The sequence below is a fragment of the Harpegnathos saltator genome, unplaced genomic scaffold, assembly GCF_003227715.2.
Source record: "Harpegnathos saltator strain DR-91 unplaced genomic scaffold, Hsal_v8.6 scaffold279, whole genome shotgun sequence".
Taxonomy (NCBI): Eukaryota; Metazoa; Arthropoda; class Insecta; order Hymenoptera; family Formicidae; genus Harpegnathos; species Harpegnathos saltator.
The window spans coordinates 1-17,500 of record NW_020230071.1 but is presented as its reverse complement, the minus strand read 5'-3'; positions in this window follow the sequence as shown (position 1 = coordinate 17,500).

The window sequence follows — 17,500 nt, the reverse complement described above, 5'->3', positions numbered from 1 at the left end:
CGTGTCAGGTAGTTTATCGTGACACAGATGGACTCATCGTGTACCTAGAACTAACGGATCGCGAAAACGGTGAAAAGCGTCCGTTGTCCAAACTGGAGCAATCGTGCTGCGAACGACGGCTCGTCGCGCTAATAAACGACACCTTTCGTCGTTACGGTCGAACATATATTTCCGTAGATCTGGATGATTTCGCCGTCGAAGCATGTTCCATTATGGGCAAAAAGAAGTACTGGAAATGGATAAGCGGTAACAACGCTACCAGTTTTCGTGGGATAACAAAGAGCTTCGAAAAAAACGCGCAGCCGTTCGTCAAACATATCGTGCGTTCGCTGGAACTGAACGTTACGGCCACGTGGTTGGCGCTCGAGTCCTACGAACCAAACATATTGAAAGCGCATCGATTGATCGTCGCCGATCCGGTACGGTTCTTTGAGGCTATGTATGACGCGTTGCACGGATATGCGACTCTTCACGGTAGCGAGTCTTTTTCGTTCAACTTGGCACTGAATCCACGCACCGTATCGAATGCAGAGGCCACATTTATTCAAGATACACTCAAAAAATACGGTTACAATATCGGTGAACGCGTTCGGTGCGTATTCGCTCTGACGAGACAGAATGTTGTGACCGAACAAGACTACCTTCGCACTCGTTTTGTGCTCGCTCGAGATCCGCGAGCGGATGAAATAAATTATTACAAGGTGGTTCGACGCTTTGCTACGTATTTTTTATAATTGGTCGAAGGGCAAAAGCGAGTCGCGTCGACCGAAACGGTGGCTCGCGAGTACGCGATGAATGCAAGTGAATTCGATCGTATGCTGGGCCAAGCTTACGTGCGATGGATCACTCAACGACGACGACAGCAAGGGACGGAAATCGCTAAAAATCCGTACGCACCTCTTTACACAAACGAAAAATGCGATCCAGGCGCCGCATTGTTACGAATGGTGCACGATGGCGCATTGTTGCTTGTTTATCGAACAGAAAATATTAGGTGCGCAACTAAGTTCTCGCTGTTTTTTTTTATGAAAATGCAACTTTATTGTGAAAAAATGGTTACAAATGAATCATTCAAAATATTGCCCATCGCTAGCGACAACTTTTTCCCATCTTTCTAGCAGAGCTCGAATACCGTTGCGGTAGAAGTGTTCGTCTTTTGAGGTTATCCACGAATTAAGCCATTTTGAGATGTCTTCATATGAGCGGAACTGCTGATTAGCCAGACCATGTGCCATCGAACGGAACAAGTAATAATCGGACGGCGCAATATCTAGGGAATATGGCGGGTGGGGTAGGACTTCCCATTTGAGCGTTTCTAAGTAGGTTTTAACGGGTTTGGCAACGTGAGGCCGAGCGTTGTCATGCTGTAGAATTACTTTTTCGTGCCTCTGCTCGTATTGTGGCCGCTTTTCGCGCAGTGCTCGGCTCAGTCGCATCAATTGAGTTCGATACCGTTCCCCAGTGATTTCGTTCGGTTTCAACAGCTCATAATAAATAACACCGCCCTGGTCCCACCAAATACACAGCAAAACCTTCGCAGCGTGAATATTCGGCCGAGCCGACGACGTAGAAGCATGACCGGGCAGTCCCCATGATTTTGTTCTCTTTAGGTTGCTGTAATGAATCCATTTTTCATCACCCGTAACGATGCGATGAAGAAAACCCTTCTTTTTTTGCCGCTGGAGCAGTTGTTCACGGGCGAAAAACTACGCTCAACGTCTCTTGTCTTCAAATCATAAGGAACCCAAGTTCCTTGTTTTTGAATCATTCCCAACGCATGCAATCGCTTGGAAATGGCTTGGCGGGTAACTCCTAATGCTGAAGCAAGCTCTTTTTGCGTTTGGCACGGATCCTCATCTAGCAATGCCTCCAATTCAGCGTCTTCGAAGGTTTTTGGCCTTCCTTCACGCGAACAGTCGTCAACATCGAAATCACCGTCTTTGAAGCGACAGAACCAATCACGGCACATTGTTTCACTTAGAGCAGCATCTCCGTAAACCTTTTGGAGTTCTCGATGCGCTTCAGCCGCCGTTTTCTTCGAATGAAAGAAGAAAAGCAACACTTCCCGCAAATGACGATTATTTGGCACAAAATAAGACATTTTCACACAACCAAAAGTATATGACGCAAAAACAAAATCACTAATGTGTCAAAGCGGTTTGTTTACCATATGTCTAAGCTTGGTTCATGACGTTTTGGTTATGTCACAATCGACCAGCACTTACTACTGGAGCCATCTCTTGAAAAACAGCGGGAACTTAGTTGCGCAATAATTCAAACATTGTATAGAAAATGTATAGAAATAAATGGATTGAACAAAAAGTCAAATCTTCTACATTCTCCCAGCATATCCCAGTATGCCGGAAGCCGGAAGAGACTATACGAGGAGTGGAGCGACATCGATCGAGCTCATCAAACATACGTCGTCGCAAATACGAGGGTAGTCTGAAAAGTTCTCGGCCTAACAATGAAAGAAATTTTTTTGCTGTGAAATATGTTTTATTTTTTCAATATAATCTCCTGAAATTTCAATACATTTATTCCAACGTTTTTTTCCAATAATTCAATACCATCATTAAAATGGTGTGATTTCGGGAGGTTCTTTTCGCTCTGATGTTTAGTGGTGGATTCAAGTTTCATCAATAGTTATGAAACGACACTTGAAATCCATTTTATTTTGCTTTCAAAACGACGACAAACACGCTTGAGAAATGCGCATTCGAATGAGTTTTTTTGGATGCGATTCAGGCGCCGTATTGTTACAAATGGTGCACGATGGCGCATTGTTGCTTGTTTATCGAACAGAAAATAACTCAAAAATTGTATAGGAAGTGTATAGAAATAAATGGATTGAATAAAAAGTCAAATCTTCTACATTCTCCCAGTACATATCCCAGTATGCCGAAAGCCGGAAGAGACCATATGAGGAGAGGAACGACGTCGATCGAGCTTATCGGACATACGTTGTCGCAAATACGAGAGCAGTCTGAAAAGTTCTCGGCCTAACAATGAAAGAAATTTTTTTGCCGTGAAATATGTTTTATTTTTTCAATATAATCTCCTGAAATTTTAATACATTTATTTCAACGGTTTTTTTCCAATAATTCAATACCATCATTAAAATGGTGTGATTCTAGGAGGTTCTTTTCGCTCTGATGTTTAGTGGTGGATCCAAGTTTCATCAATAGTTATGAAACGACGCTTGAAATCCATTTTATTTTGCTTTTAAAACGACGACAAACACGCTTGAGAAATACGCATTCGAATGCGTTTTTTGTCAATTGCTAGCAAATGCGGCACCTATCTTGCACAAAGTTTTTTCAACTGGTGCTACTACTCGAATGATTTGACAGATCGAATAAAATTCTACATAGGTTTATATCAGGGATGCCACTTTCCAATACAATTATAATTTGACAGTTTCTAATGCCATGAATGTGTCAGGTCGAGAACTTTTCAGACTGCCTACATATTTATGCACGCGATCTTTCGTGCTCGATGAAGTCCGGAGGTGATGTTGACGGAAGCGGAGCGTCAACTGCAACTACGACAACAATGGCTCTCGTCGTTGGATCGATCGTAATTTTCGTTCTTTGCGTTACTATTTCGACGATGTTTGCAGCTGGTATCCGCGCCCGTATCAAATGGTCCTACTCGTTGTCGTTCGATCAACAATGTAATAATCAATTCTTCGTCTCGTTGAATCTATTCTATTGCCGAATCTATTCTATTGTCGAATCTATTCTATTGTCGAAAGAAGACAACTTTGATAACGACGAAAACGACGAAAACGACGACGACGACGACGACGACGACGACGACGACAACGACGACGACTTTTTGTTACACGAGTCAACAGCGTGCCGGCTGTGGCCAGCCGTTCGAGCACGATACAGCGCGACCGCTGTAGTACGAAACGAATTCTTCTCTTCGACGGCGAAACGCGCGAGTCGCGGGCAATCGAGCAATTGTGTAATAACGCACAAGTTCGTTGCGTTTGATTTAATCTCGCGCGGTGCATCATTGATAAATTCATCGTTCTAATTATCGCGCACTCCGTTCGAACGACATAAAAGCGACGTTAACGCCGCGATCAAATAAGTTCTTCTTCGCGCTCCGCGCATCTTGCTACATTCGTGCGCGCGCGTGCGAGACGATGCCGATGCAAGTCGCTGTTGTAATTATTTTCATCGCATTTTCAGTTGTATGGTGTGTCGTGTTTTATAGACAACGAGTGTACTCCCCAATGCCAACAAGTAGCACAAAATCATTAAGACGAAATCGCGACCATGCCTCTCTCCTGCGCTCCATAATGCGTCCTGAAATACGTCGATTCATGGGGGCCGAGTCTGTCGATTGTTCTTCCGTTCGCCGATTATGCGTATTCGACAGTGATTGCGCCACACTGTGTCGTGCGTACAATGGCGTGAATCATCATTGCGACACCTCTCGCAGAATGTGCGAATTGGTGCGATTGAACGCCATAGACGATGGCGACAGGAGGGATAATGGCAATGATGGCAGCGGCAGCAGAGACGACAACGAGCACGAGTGCGACACGATAAATGGTGAATACGCGATGCTCGTCGGCTTCTCGGTGCCGCCATTTGGCAATACGTACAGTTGTATCAGCATTTTCGCGAACGACACAAGTTTTGCGAAGGTGGAGTGTGGGATATGAACGCGATAATGCGCGAACCTACCTATCGCGACTGCACATGTCATCCTGATACAAAACGTATGGTGCTGAAGACGGCAACAGCCTACGATGTACGTTTGCCACATTGCGTGCCCGATCATCAGGTTCGGTTCCATAAAGAAGTCATGGATATCGTGTAACATATACATAAACGCGTAAGCGTTTTCGGTTAGGTTAGGTTAGGTTAGGTTTTATGACACACGAGCGTGGGAAGAATCGCGCAGAAAGGGTCACGCAGGTAATAATAGTATATATATATCAGGTGTAGCAAAAAGAAATCCATTATTTTTCCAATAGATGGCTTTAGTTCTGTATCTCGCGTTGTATAAGTCCGATCGGGTTCCACTAGATGGCGTTAGAAAGATGAGATTTCGTACTAAAAAGACGTTTTTGACAGTTTTGTGATTAGTTAACTCAGTTTTGTTTGAGCGCGCGTCAAAGATGGACACTAGCAAAGAGAAAATACGCTATATTTTACAGTTTTTCTTCGATAAAGGCGAAAACGCAAGCCAGGCTGCTGAAAATGTGAATAGTGTTTATGGTCCTGATACTGTAATAGCCAATCACGCGCAATTTTGGTTTCGTCGATTCCGTTCCGGTAATTTCGATGTCAAAGATGCACCACGCACTGGAAGGCCAATTGTCGAAAATATCGATAAAATTATGGACATTGTCGAGTACGACCGTCATGTAAGCACTGTTTCGATTGCCCAAGAGCTAAAGATTGCACAAAAAACCGTTTGGAACCATTTGAATAAGGCTGGATACAAAAAGGAGCTCGATGTATGGGTGCCACACGAGTTAACGAAAAAAAACCTCGGGCCGAATTTCCATCTGCGAATCGCTGCTGAATCGCAACAAATTCGACCCATTGCTGAAGCGGTTGGTCACTGGTGATGAAAAGTGGATCACTTACGACAACGTCAAGCGAAAACGGTCGTGGTCGAATCGCGGTGAGCCGGTGGAAACGGTGGCCAAGCCAGGATTGACGGCCAGGAAGGTTTTGCTGTGTTTTTGGTGGGATTGGCAGGGAATTATCTACTATGAGCTGCTCCCCTACGGCAATACTCTTAACTCGGAACTGTACTGTCAACAATTGGACCGTCTGAAGGAAGCAATCGCCCAGAAGCGGCCAGCTTTGGCCAATAGGAGAGGAATTGTGTTCCATCAGGACAACGCCAGGCCACACACATCGATAGTGACTCGCCAGAAGCTCCGGGAGCTTGTTTGGAAGGTTCTTATGCATCCACCTTATAGTCCGGACCTGGCACCAAGTGATTACCATCTGTTCTTGTCCATGGCGAACAATTTTGCTGGTGAAAAATTCGCTTCAAGAGAGGCTCGTGAAAATCGACTGTCTCAATTTTTTGCCAATAGGGACGAGGGCTTCTATGAGAGAGGCATAATGAAATTACCTTCAAAATGGCAACAAGTTATCGGACAAAACGGCGCATAATTGACCTAAATTGGATCATTCTAACTATGGTAATTAAAGCCTTCAATTTCATGAAAAATAATGGATTTCTTTTTACTACACCTGATGTATATACGAGGGCGGTCCGATAAGTACTTAGCCTCATCGCCCGATGTCGCTACTATCGCAAGAGAAATTTACTATCGTGTAGTACATTCTCGTAGACGGCTACTGTCGAAATTTCAGCCGAATCGGACTCGTAGTTTTGTTTTGACCGCGTGTGGAAGCGGGCGTGTCCGCGGATTTTAGAAAAATGGAAAAAGAGCAATATCGGTCGGTGATTCGATTCTTGTTTTTGGAAGGGAAATCGCGCAGCGAAATCAAAGAGCGCTTGGATGCTGTGTACGGTGACTCTTCTCCTTCGATGGCGACCGTGAAAAATTGGTTTAACGAGTTTCAACGTGGTCGCACGTCGGTTTTTGATGAGCCACGCCCAAGTGCCCCGAAAACGGCTACCACGGAGGATAACATGACAAAAATCCACGATCTCGTATTGACAGACCGCCGATTGAAGGTGCGCGAGATAGCTGAGACAGTAGGCATCTCAAAAGACCGCGTGGGTCATATCCTGCATGAAATTTTGGGCATGAGAAAGCTGTCGGCGCGATGGGTGCCGCGTTTGCTCACTCCGGACAACAAGCGCAACCGTGAGACCACTTCAGAGCAGTGTTTGACGCTGTTTAAGCGCAATCCGAAGGAGTTTCTGCTTCGTTTCGTGACCGTCGACGAAACATGGATCCACTGGTACACACCAGAGACCAAGGAACAGTCGAAACAGTGGACTTCACCCGGCGAACGTGCTCCGAAGAAGGCGAAGACTGTCCTATCGGCCGGAAAGGTGATGGCCACCGTTTTCTGGGATTCACAAGATGTGATCTACATCGACTACCTGGAAAAGGGCAAAACGGTCACAGAGCTGTATTATGCCGAATTATTGGGCCGATTCGACGCCGAATTGCAGAAAAAACGGCCCCATTTGGCGAAGAAAAAAGTGCTCTTCCACCATGACAACGCACCGGCTCACACCTCCGCCCTCGCCACGGTCAAATTGGTCGAATTGGGCTACGAACTGCTGCCCCATCCACCGTATTCTCCAGATTTGGCCCCGCGCAACTTCTTTTTGTTTCCAAACTTGAAAAAGTCACTCGCCGGGCAGAAATTTGAGTCGAATGAGGAGGTCATCGCCGCCACGGAGGCCTACTTTGCAGACCTCGAGAAAACGTATTTTTCAGACAGGTTAAAGAAGTTGGAGCATCGCTGGGTCAAGTGTATCGAGCTAAAAGGAGACTATATTGAGAAATAAATCGCAACTTTTCCAAAATTTTCGTTTTTCTTTTGTAGGCTAAGTACTTATCGGACCACCCTCGTATATATATATATATATATATATATACGTATGTATCTCCTAAGCGCCAGAACATTCCAGCAACCGCTCGTCAATATGCGACAAAGCCTCGGAAACAATTCAATATTTGGAGTCCTCGTGGGATAGTGAGTACGTAAAGGATTTTCTCCGTTCACAATGGGTCATGATGAGTATCATGTACGAGGGCAATGGCAAAATAAGCGAGGAAGTCGACATTGATAATGACATCGATAACATTTGTGAGTCATTGTTGTCGCCGCCACTGTTGAATTTGCATAAATGCCACATCAGCACGTCGAGCCGATCATCGTAGCAGCAGCAGCCCTATGAATCGGAAATGTATATTATGACAACGTCATCGTTGACGACGATGACAACGACGACGACGACGACGACGATGACAACGACGACAAAGAAGAATGTTTGCCCGAATCTGGTCTCGACAAGTTCGCCACCACCAAAGTTGAACATTTACTCGCCTTCTGCGACGATAATGTGTACAGCTACGGATATAACGGATTTGCGGAAACCATCGGTTCTTCGTAGACTTGTGCGATGCAGTCCAAGATTATACGCGCTGCACATGCGGTCATCAGTGCAAAGGCGTGCGTGCAGCATTTATTGTCGCGGCAATAATATTTCTAATTTGCACGTCTATCGATATCTGTATCCGCCGAGCGAATGTGTGAAAATCATGTTTTCACCGCGAAAACGCGGACGATTGTTTGCCACAGCTGGCAAGAACAACAAAATTCTCAATCTGTCCAAACGTGCGCGGTAGAAAATATTGCGCTAAAATATTTGAATGTGTGTATGTGTATGTGGATTATATATCAATAAATACAAGAATGTAATCAATAAATACAAGATTTTTTTTCATACTAGTGTGCAGTTTATTTATAATAAAGCGAATAATACGAAGCGTGCATGAGACGGATCTGCGAAACGTTTCTTTCGATATTCTCGCCCCTCTTGCTCGTTGCGATTTTCATCATTGCTGTCTTTGCATGGATGCTGAGCCTTTTACACAAACATAGGCTTTCCCAGTACGAAACAGATCGTCTTGTAATATCTGCAGAGCGATTGCACAGAGCTGTATTTTCAAGCGAGATCGTCGACGGCGCTTCTCCGCTAGTTTCAACAGCGGCGAATGACAATGGTGACAGTGGTGCTGCTGACTCCCGTAGTCGTCGTAGCAGCATCAGACGGCAATGGTACGAACGATTCATAGGGCCGGATATTAGCGGAAAAGTTCATCCTGTGTACGATTTCGATTTGAATTTGGCTCGATTCCTGCGCGTTGTCGATGATCGTGGAATCGTAGAGGCTGCTCCAGCTGTATCCATTCCTGACGTATCACTCGCGTTTCACCGGTGACGGATCGCTGCTCGCAGTTCGTCGCGCGGACTTGTTCTCTCTGGACGATCGAGTACCCAAGGATGCGTTTTCTCTCGCGCGTCTTATCGGCGGATGGGTCTATGTCTCAATGGTCGACGATTCGACCGTTGCCATTCGAATCGAATAGTCCACAGAAGCAGTGCGCATACGCTTGCCGACTCGCGTGAAGATAGAGTTCCTTCCAAGCGCAATGAAATCGTATGGCAGCGGCATCAATATTCGCTTTGTTCGTCAGAGTCCGTGTTCCATAGCGATCAGAGACGACATCGAAGATCTGGTCGCGCGCCCAGTTCTTTACGGTGATTATGTAGAATATTACGCGCGACAGATTGAGCCGAATCGTTTCAAACGTGTGCCTTGATCCAGTGAACGATATCGCATAGAAGTCAAAGATCTAGAATGGCTTTGTCACGACGAATATGACGATGAACCGGCTCTTCGAATATTCAACGAGTGAGTAGGGTAGGTTAGGTGTTGCGTTTCGCGACGGTGCTTTGCCTGGCTGTATCACTACGACCACCACTGCGTTGTCGAACGGTACGTTTATTGCCAGGCATCGGTGACTGCTGCTCCGGCTCTAGCTGTTTGTCCGTGTTCCTGTGACTGCGTTTGGCCGCGGTGATGGTGGTGGTGCCGGCCCCAGAGTTTCCATCAGATAAAGTTGCCTGAGCCTCCGTTATAGCATCGGCTAAACGGTCGTACAAATTTGTTATGTCGTTGCGCGGACCTGACCGCTGCGTCGTAACTTTTCCGCATTCAGACATGATACGACTGTGTAGGCAATCGCGCGAAGCGACTCGTACGTGTCGAGCGATGTTCGATGCCACAGGGCTCGCAACAGCTCATGCGCATTCTCATTGCGCAGTATGACGTTCGCGCGTAGCTTCTCGATAATATCCACGATTGTAGCGATTCGATCGCAATTACAGTGTGTCATGAACGATTTGTATGTTTCGTAGAGCACAGTTAGCGATTTACTTGACAATACATTGAACACCAATCGATCGAGCGGGCAATGCAACAGATAACTAATCATGCCGAACATGACGCTGACAACGCGCGGTTTCTCGTATGGGGTTGTCTAAATGCGCCACTGGCGATCATACGTCAGCGTTTCATACAATATCGTGACATCTGGATCGCTTCCGACGCGGCCAAATATCTTGCGGATTTCCATTAAAACCCGCGGCGATACGCCCAATAATTTTACTATAAGCTCTCTCGCTGTGGCAATTATGGAATCCAGCCAAGCAACCTCGTCGAACAAGTCTTTGTGGTCATTGTCGGATGACGGTGCGGCGGCGGCGGCGACGGCGATAGCGGTGGCGACGACGGTGACGTTTCATCGTCCGAAGTATCGGCAATTTCTGCAGCAGCGGTGGCGGCTGCTACCTTGGAGTTACCGCCGCCGGTGTTACTGCCTCTACCGAACATCGAGGCCAAGAACGACGAGGAGCCACCAGATGACATAACGGTCGACAATGTCAGCAATTATGGGATGACGACGAACAGTGCTTTGAACAGTGACAGTGACGCTCACGATGACGCTTACGACAACGATGACATTCACGACGAATTAGCACGAATTGATTCTGGGAATAATGTTAAACGATTCAACCTGTGCTCGTTCACGTTGTTCAACTCCACGATACGTTGTGCTCGATGTTGCTTTCCGTTTGTAACAAACATATCTTGCGTGTTCCGTAGAAAAAATCGCACACGATGCAGCTCTATTAGCTCCAATTCGAACGAATATAGAAATTCCAGCATTTAGAACGCTGCCGCCGCTACTGCTACCACGACGTCGGCATCCGGGCAAGAAAGCGACGACAGCAGCGCGGACGGGCTCGAGTTTACCTTACGGTTTATCGATTCTACCGAGACGAGAAAGAAACAGGGCAGTAGACGCAAAGCTTCACTCTTGCACCGAATCAGTCGCAGACGTGTATCGTCGCGAGCGGCGCAAAAACGACGAAACGCCAGCGAGATCAATGCCGATTTGTTCGCCCGATGCTGTTCTTCAAAATATGAATGACAATGAAGACTATTCTTCTCTTCTGAAACAACCGTTCGTGTCGCGCAAAATGCTATGTTTGGACGGTCGAATAGGACAGGTACCGGTGCGAACAAAACAACGCGCCTATGGCAAACAGTCCGGTCGATGCGTTGCTGCGTGTGCTACCATGACACGCGTAGACATGAACACGTACGTCTTTGAGTGTCACGAACGACGGCGTTCACTAACGAGCGCCGACGACTCTCTCGTCGTTACAACTTGTTCTCATTCTGGCACCGCGCTATTGCTGCGTCTCGTATCTATGGTTATGCAAGATGTACAATAGCGAGGTTTGAATGCTAAGCACGTTAGAGCAGCCGGGACCGATCGATTCCATGGCGAAAACGAGAACGGTGACGGTGGCAGTGCCACCACGACAACAAACGGCGCGGCACCATCGTACATTGGTTTGAACAGAAGCTGTTCTCAGCGACGTACCATCGAGATATGCTGCATCGTGAACACCCCGAAACGCGACGAAAGTGATCTGTTGCAACTTCGAAATTCGAGCCTCGGCTTTGAAGTGGTTGCGCGCGGAAAGTCACGAGCCATCGTTCGTTTCACAATGGATCGTCGTGGGATCGCGGCAACGCTCGCTCGTTTGCGCAAATTGCCTCGATTGATATTTGTCAGCTGCAAAAACCTCGTGTATCGCGGTATCATTGTGGCCGCCGCCTCTGCTGCTCGCAATACCACGGCGGCGGCGGACTAGCTTTCACGCAGGCTATTGTACGTAGCAAACTTTACGGCCTATCACGCGTATCACGAGAACGAAGGCACTTTCAACGAACAGCAATTTGGGAACAAGCGGAGGCACATGCGTTCTTTGCTTTTTCTCTTGGCTGTCGTTAACGCTGAAATGCTACGCATTAGCAACGGTCGCAATCTCAACTTGGCGCTCAATATGCAGAGTATCGGAAAAACGTACAACGATGCCGGTTACCATATGTTTGCAGAAAACAGCATTCAACAAATTCGTAAAATCCGCAGGGGCACCGAAGCAGCCACCTTTGCGACTCGCAGACATCAAGTCGATCGATACTTGGGCAAAGTGTCTCGCGTAGGCATCAATGCGGTGCGGCTGAGACGGCACGTGTGCGATTGCCGGAGTGACAAGGTATCATCGGTCGAGCAGCGCTCGCCCGCTCACTCGTTATCGTTTGAACACCACGACCATGTAGGTGGTAGGCGACTGTAAGAGATAGCGTGGTGAGGGAACAAACGCGAACGAGGAATAAATATGAATCGTCCACGCGACGTCAAGGAGAAGTTTCTGCCATTGAACAAGGGCGATGACGGCTGTCATGATCGCAGCAAACGCCGCGGTGTAACAATGAAAAACACAGGTGTCGGAAGCGTCGTCGCGTTGATAGAGGAGTAGGCGCTCCGCGTAAATCGGAAGAATTTGTACGAAATCCTACGGAAGCATTCGCCGACGTGGATCCGTATCGACGACCGACGAAAAATATCACGTCCACACGCGCCTCGAAGACATCGGCGCAAGAGCGAAGCAAACTCGTTGATCTACGAGGACGCAAATGCTATGTGGACGGCACGTGCGAAATAGCCATCGACACCAAGGCCGAGGGACTGCAGTATGCACTGCATGAAAATATCAAAGCGGGCGAATCACAATTGCCGTACGCATCGCCGCCGCTGCCCAAACGTCGTCGTCGTCAAGTCTAGTACGACGACGATGTCGAAAGTGCAAGGCTTTGCGACTATTATAAGCGACAGATGCAAGAGATACGATGAAAATGATGTTATTCACTATCGTTGTTGTTGTTGTGTACCAACATGTAGCGACGGAATGAAAATAAAAAATTGATGCATCTTTCATAATTTTTTCCATCTTCCCCTTTCCGTTCGTTCATTTCTTCGCTTACGCGTTGAATTCGTTCTCAAGGGCGACAATGCGAATATTTTCGAGCAATGCAGCTCACGCGGCTCGTTACCGCGTGCGCGGTTTCTCAACACGGACGTTCGCGCTCCTGTGTAACCAAGTAACAGCGTGGCGACATCATCGGATCATATAGAGTGTTTTAAAAATATCGGGACCCACGGATAACTTTGCAAGATCAAGTTTTCATGAAAAACTCTAAATAAAAAAGTTGTAGAATATCGAGTAATGGACTTGATAGTTACTTTGAATTTAATCTTGGCCATGACTTTCAAGATTATTTGGCGGTCAACTTGAAAAATTTAAATGGGATCCCCCTATCTTTTATTACACTTTTTTTCTACCAATTAATTTGAACAACTTTTGTCTGCAACAGTTTTTCATTTGCCTAATATTTTTCTAGATATTGAAGGAAAACTTGATAATTTTTTCAACTTACGATATTTCGCTAACTATTTGTCGGAAGAAAAAGTGGTACTAGACTTTCTTGCTTTATTTAGCCTCAAGAATATATTGCTACAATATCGCCCTGAATTTTGTTAACTTACTGACTTTTGAACATTTCAAAATTATCAAAATTTCACAAAAATAAGGGCACTATTGTAACAATATATTTTTGAGACTAAATAGAGCAAGAAAGTCTAGTACAACTTTTTCTTTCGACAAATAGTTAGCGAGATGTCATAAGTTAAATATTGAAAAAGTTATCAAGTTTTCCTCAAATATCTCAATCATTATTATCATTATCATTATTATCATCATTGTCATTTTCTTCAGCGGTTGATAGTTTTCGCTGTCACCGCTGCGCGCTGTTGTTCTCTTTCATTCTCATGCGCACGATAAACTAAACTCAACGCAGCGCGCTTTTGTGCTCGTCCAAGCGATAATTCTACATAATTGCCACCAAGGTGTGCAAGAGCGCATCCGATACCATTGCCGTTGCGCAACTAGCCAAGCGTGACTTCAGAACTGCTCCGTAACTATAGGTTAGGTTCCGGCATACACTTGTCGCATCGCGTTCGCTCTCGCTTCGTTCGATCGGGTCGAGTCGGTCGGCAGCGCGAGATCGCGCAGAAAACCACCCGTTCTATATACATTTTCGAAAATACCGGAGTACATAGCAGTAGCCCCTGGTCCTATTGTACCTCTGACTGCTCTGTACTACGTTGCGTACAATAGTACCGGCGCGCGCCTGGAGCGGCTAGGTACGTAACGAAAAATTGTACAACCTGTACAGTAGAGGGGGAAGCTTTGCTTCTTCATTGGTTGAAAATCAAAGTGGTGGTGGAAATTCAACCAATCAAGTACATTGTACTTCCACCACAGCACCAATCGGAGACTTTAACGAAACGCTGCGCGAAGTGTTACTGTTGTGAGCAGGATTGCGATTTGACGATTTTTAATACATTTCTCGCTATAGCGAGGAAAACGAACAATGCGAGGGATGCTCGTCAGTCTTGTCGAAACGAGATTTTCGGATTTTTTCCAAGATTCGAGAGAAAAACGACACGAGAGATGCACGTCAGTCTTGCCAAATCGAGGTTTTCGAATTATTCCCAAGATTCGGGAGAAAACGAACGATTCAGGAGATGCACGTCTGCCTTGCCGAATCGAAGTTTTCGAATTTTTTCCAACATTCCCGAGAAAAAGAACGATTCGAGAGATGCACATCTGCCTTGCCAAATCGAGGTCTTCGTATTTTGTGCAAGAAGGGGGGGGAGAGGAAACGAGCGATGCATGAGATGCTCGTCAGTCTTGCTGAGTCCAGATGACCATTTTTTTAGAAGAGGGGGGATGAAACGAACGATGTGAGAGATCCACGTCTGCCTTGCCGAATCGAGGTGTCCGCTTTTCCTCGAAGAGGGAGTATGAAATGGACGATGCGAAAGATGCACGTCAGTCATGCCGAATCGAGGTTTTCGGATTCTCTCCAATAGTCGGGAGAAAACGAACGATTCGAGAGATGCATATCTGCCTTGCCGAATCGATGTTTTCGCATTTTTTCCAAGAATCTTGAGAAAAGGAACGATTCAAGAGATGCACGTCTTCCTTGCCGACTCGAGGTGTTCGTTATCTTTCCTAAAGGAGGGAGAAAACGAACGATATGTGGAACGCACGTCAGCCTTACTGAGCTGAGGTGTCTGTTTTTTCCGAAGAGGGGGGGATGAATCGAACGATGCGAGAAATGCCCGTCAACCCTGCTGAGTCGAGGTGCCTGTTTTTTTTCGAAGAGGGAGGATGAAGCGAACGATGATAGAGATGCTTGTTTGCCTTGCTGAATCGACGCGTCTGTTTTTTTTCGAAGAGGAGGGATGAAACGAACGATTCGAGATATGCACGTCTGCCTTGCCGAATCGAGGTTTTCGAATTTTTTTCCAAGAAGGGGGGAAAAAACGAGCGAATCGAGAGATTCCCGTCTGCCTTGCTGAATCGAGGTTTTCAGATTTTTTTCAAGATTCGGGAGAAAACGGACGAGGCGGGAAGTGCTCGTCTGCCTTGCCGTATCGAGGATTCAGATTTTTTTCAAGAATCGGGAGAAAACGAACGAGGCGGGAGATGTTCGTCAGCTTTGCTGAGTCGAGGTGACCGTTTTTTTCCTACAGGGGGGAGAAAATGATCTATGCCAGAGATTCTCCTCTGCCTTGCCGAATCGAGGTTTTCGAATTTGTTCCCACATTTGGCAGAGGACGAACTATGCGAGAGACTCACGTCATCCTTGCCGACTCGAGTTGTTCATTATCTTTTCTAAAGGAAGGAGAAAACGAACGTTGCGAAAGATGCCCGTCAGTCTTACCGAAACGAGCTATGCATGTTCTTTTTCAAAAAGATTTCGTTGCGGGGTAGAAAACGATCGACGCAAGAGGTGCACGTCATTCTTGCCGAATCGAGCTGTTAGTTTTTTCTCAAAGAGATTTGTCGCATCGCGTTCGCTCTCGCTTCGTTCGATCGAGTCGAGTCGGTTGGCAGCGCGAGATCGTGCAAAAAACCACCCGTTCTATATATATTTTCGAAAATGCCGGAATACAGAGCAGTAGCCCCTGGTCCTATTGTACCTTTGACTGCTCTGTACTACGGTACGTACAATAGTACCGGCGCGCGCCTGGGACGGCTAGATACGTACCGAAAAATTGTACAACCTGTACAGTAGAGGGGGGAAGCTTTGCTTGTTCATTGGTCGAAAATCAAAGTGGTGGTGGGAATTTCACCAATGAGGTGCAATGTACCCCGACCACAGCGCGAATGGGCGACTTTAACGGAACGCTGCGCGAAGTGTTACTGTTGTGATCAGAATCGCGATATTGGCGATATTGGCGATTTTTGATACATTTCTCGCATGTAGCGAGGAAAACATATGCAACGAAAATATCGGCGATTTCATCCTGTGGAACATAAATCTGAAAAACCGGCGCGAAAGTACTCTCGAATGCCCTAATTTGCTTAAACGAACGTCTTTCATTTCGCACGTTTCGGTCGGTTTGGAGAAAAACAATATCGATCATCGCCGCGGTGGCAACTGCGATATAATGGAGTTCTCATACAAGAAGCGACCTAGATTATGATACGTCGGAGATCTTCAGAATTGATACATTTTGAATGTCGCATGCGAGTTATATGACAAGCTCGATTGTGACGAGAAAGAAATGTTGAATCATGATTATAGTTTTGCCCCGTATAATGCGAAAATTGTTGAGAGCGTTAGAATCCATGAAAGACAGTTGAACGCGATGACATATTTTCGTCATTGTACGAACGCACTAAAGATTTTTTGCGAAAATAACGCGTCTCCTATTATTTCATGCTTGATGATACAATGTTACATATGGGTGTTTCAGACTACCCGAGTCACCTGATTTTTCGTAAACGCGACATTTTAGAGAAAAACATTTCAGACAAAAGTTGTAGGATTTTGAAGAATCTATTTATTGATGCTATAAATTTGACCTTAGGATGACCTTGAAAAGACCGGTCGAAATCAACATAAAAATCTTGAACGGAAACCCCAATTTTTTATTACACCTTCTTTTTCAGCCGATTAGTTTGAACAATTTTTGTCTAAAACATTTTTTCATTTGCCTAATATTTTTTGAGATATTTCAGGATAACTTATGGACCTTTGGAAATTTCAAAATTCATCAAATTAATCAAAAGTCAGGGCGCTATTATAAAAATATATTCTTGAGACTAAATAGAGCAGGAAAGTCTAGTACCACTTTTTCTTCTGGCAAATAGTTAGCGAGATATCATGAGTTAAATATTGAAAAAAGTTATTAACGTGGAAGGAGGCTGCGAATGGTAGCGTAGGCCGGCCATTTATACGGGAGCGCAGGGCGGTCATTTATACGGGAGCGCAGGGCGGCCATTTATACGGGAGCGTGAAGCTGAAGAAGTTATCAAGTTTTCCCCTAAATATCTCGAAAAATATTAGGCAAATAAAAAAATATTTCAGAATAAAAGTTGTTCTAATTAATTAGTGGAAAAAGATGGTGTAATAAAAAAATTAGTTTCTATGTGAGATTTTGATGTTATCTTGACTGGGCTTTTCAAGGTCATCCCAAGGTCAAATTTATGGCATCGATAAATAGATTCTTTGAAGCACTACAACTTTT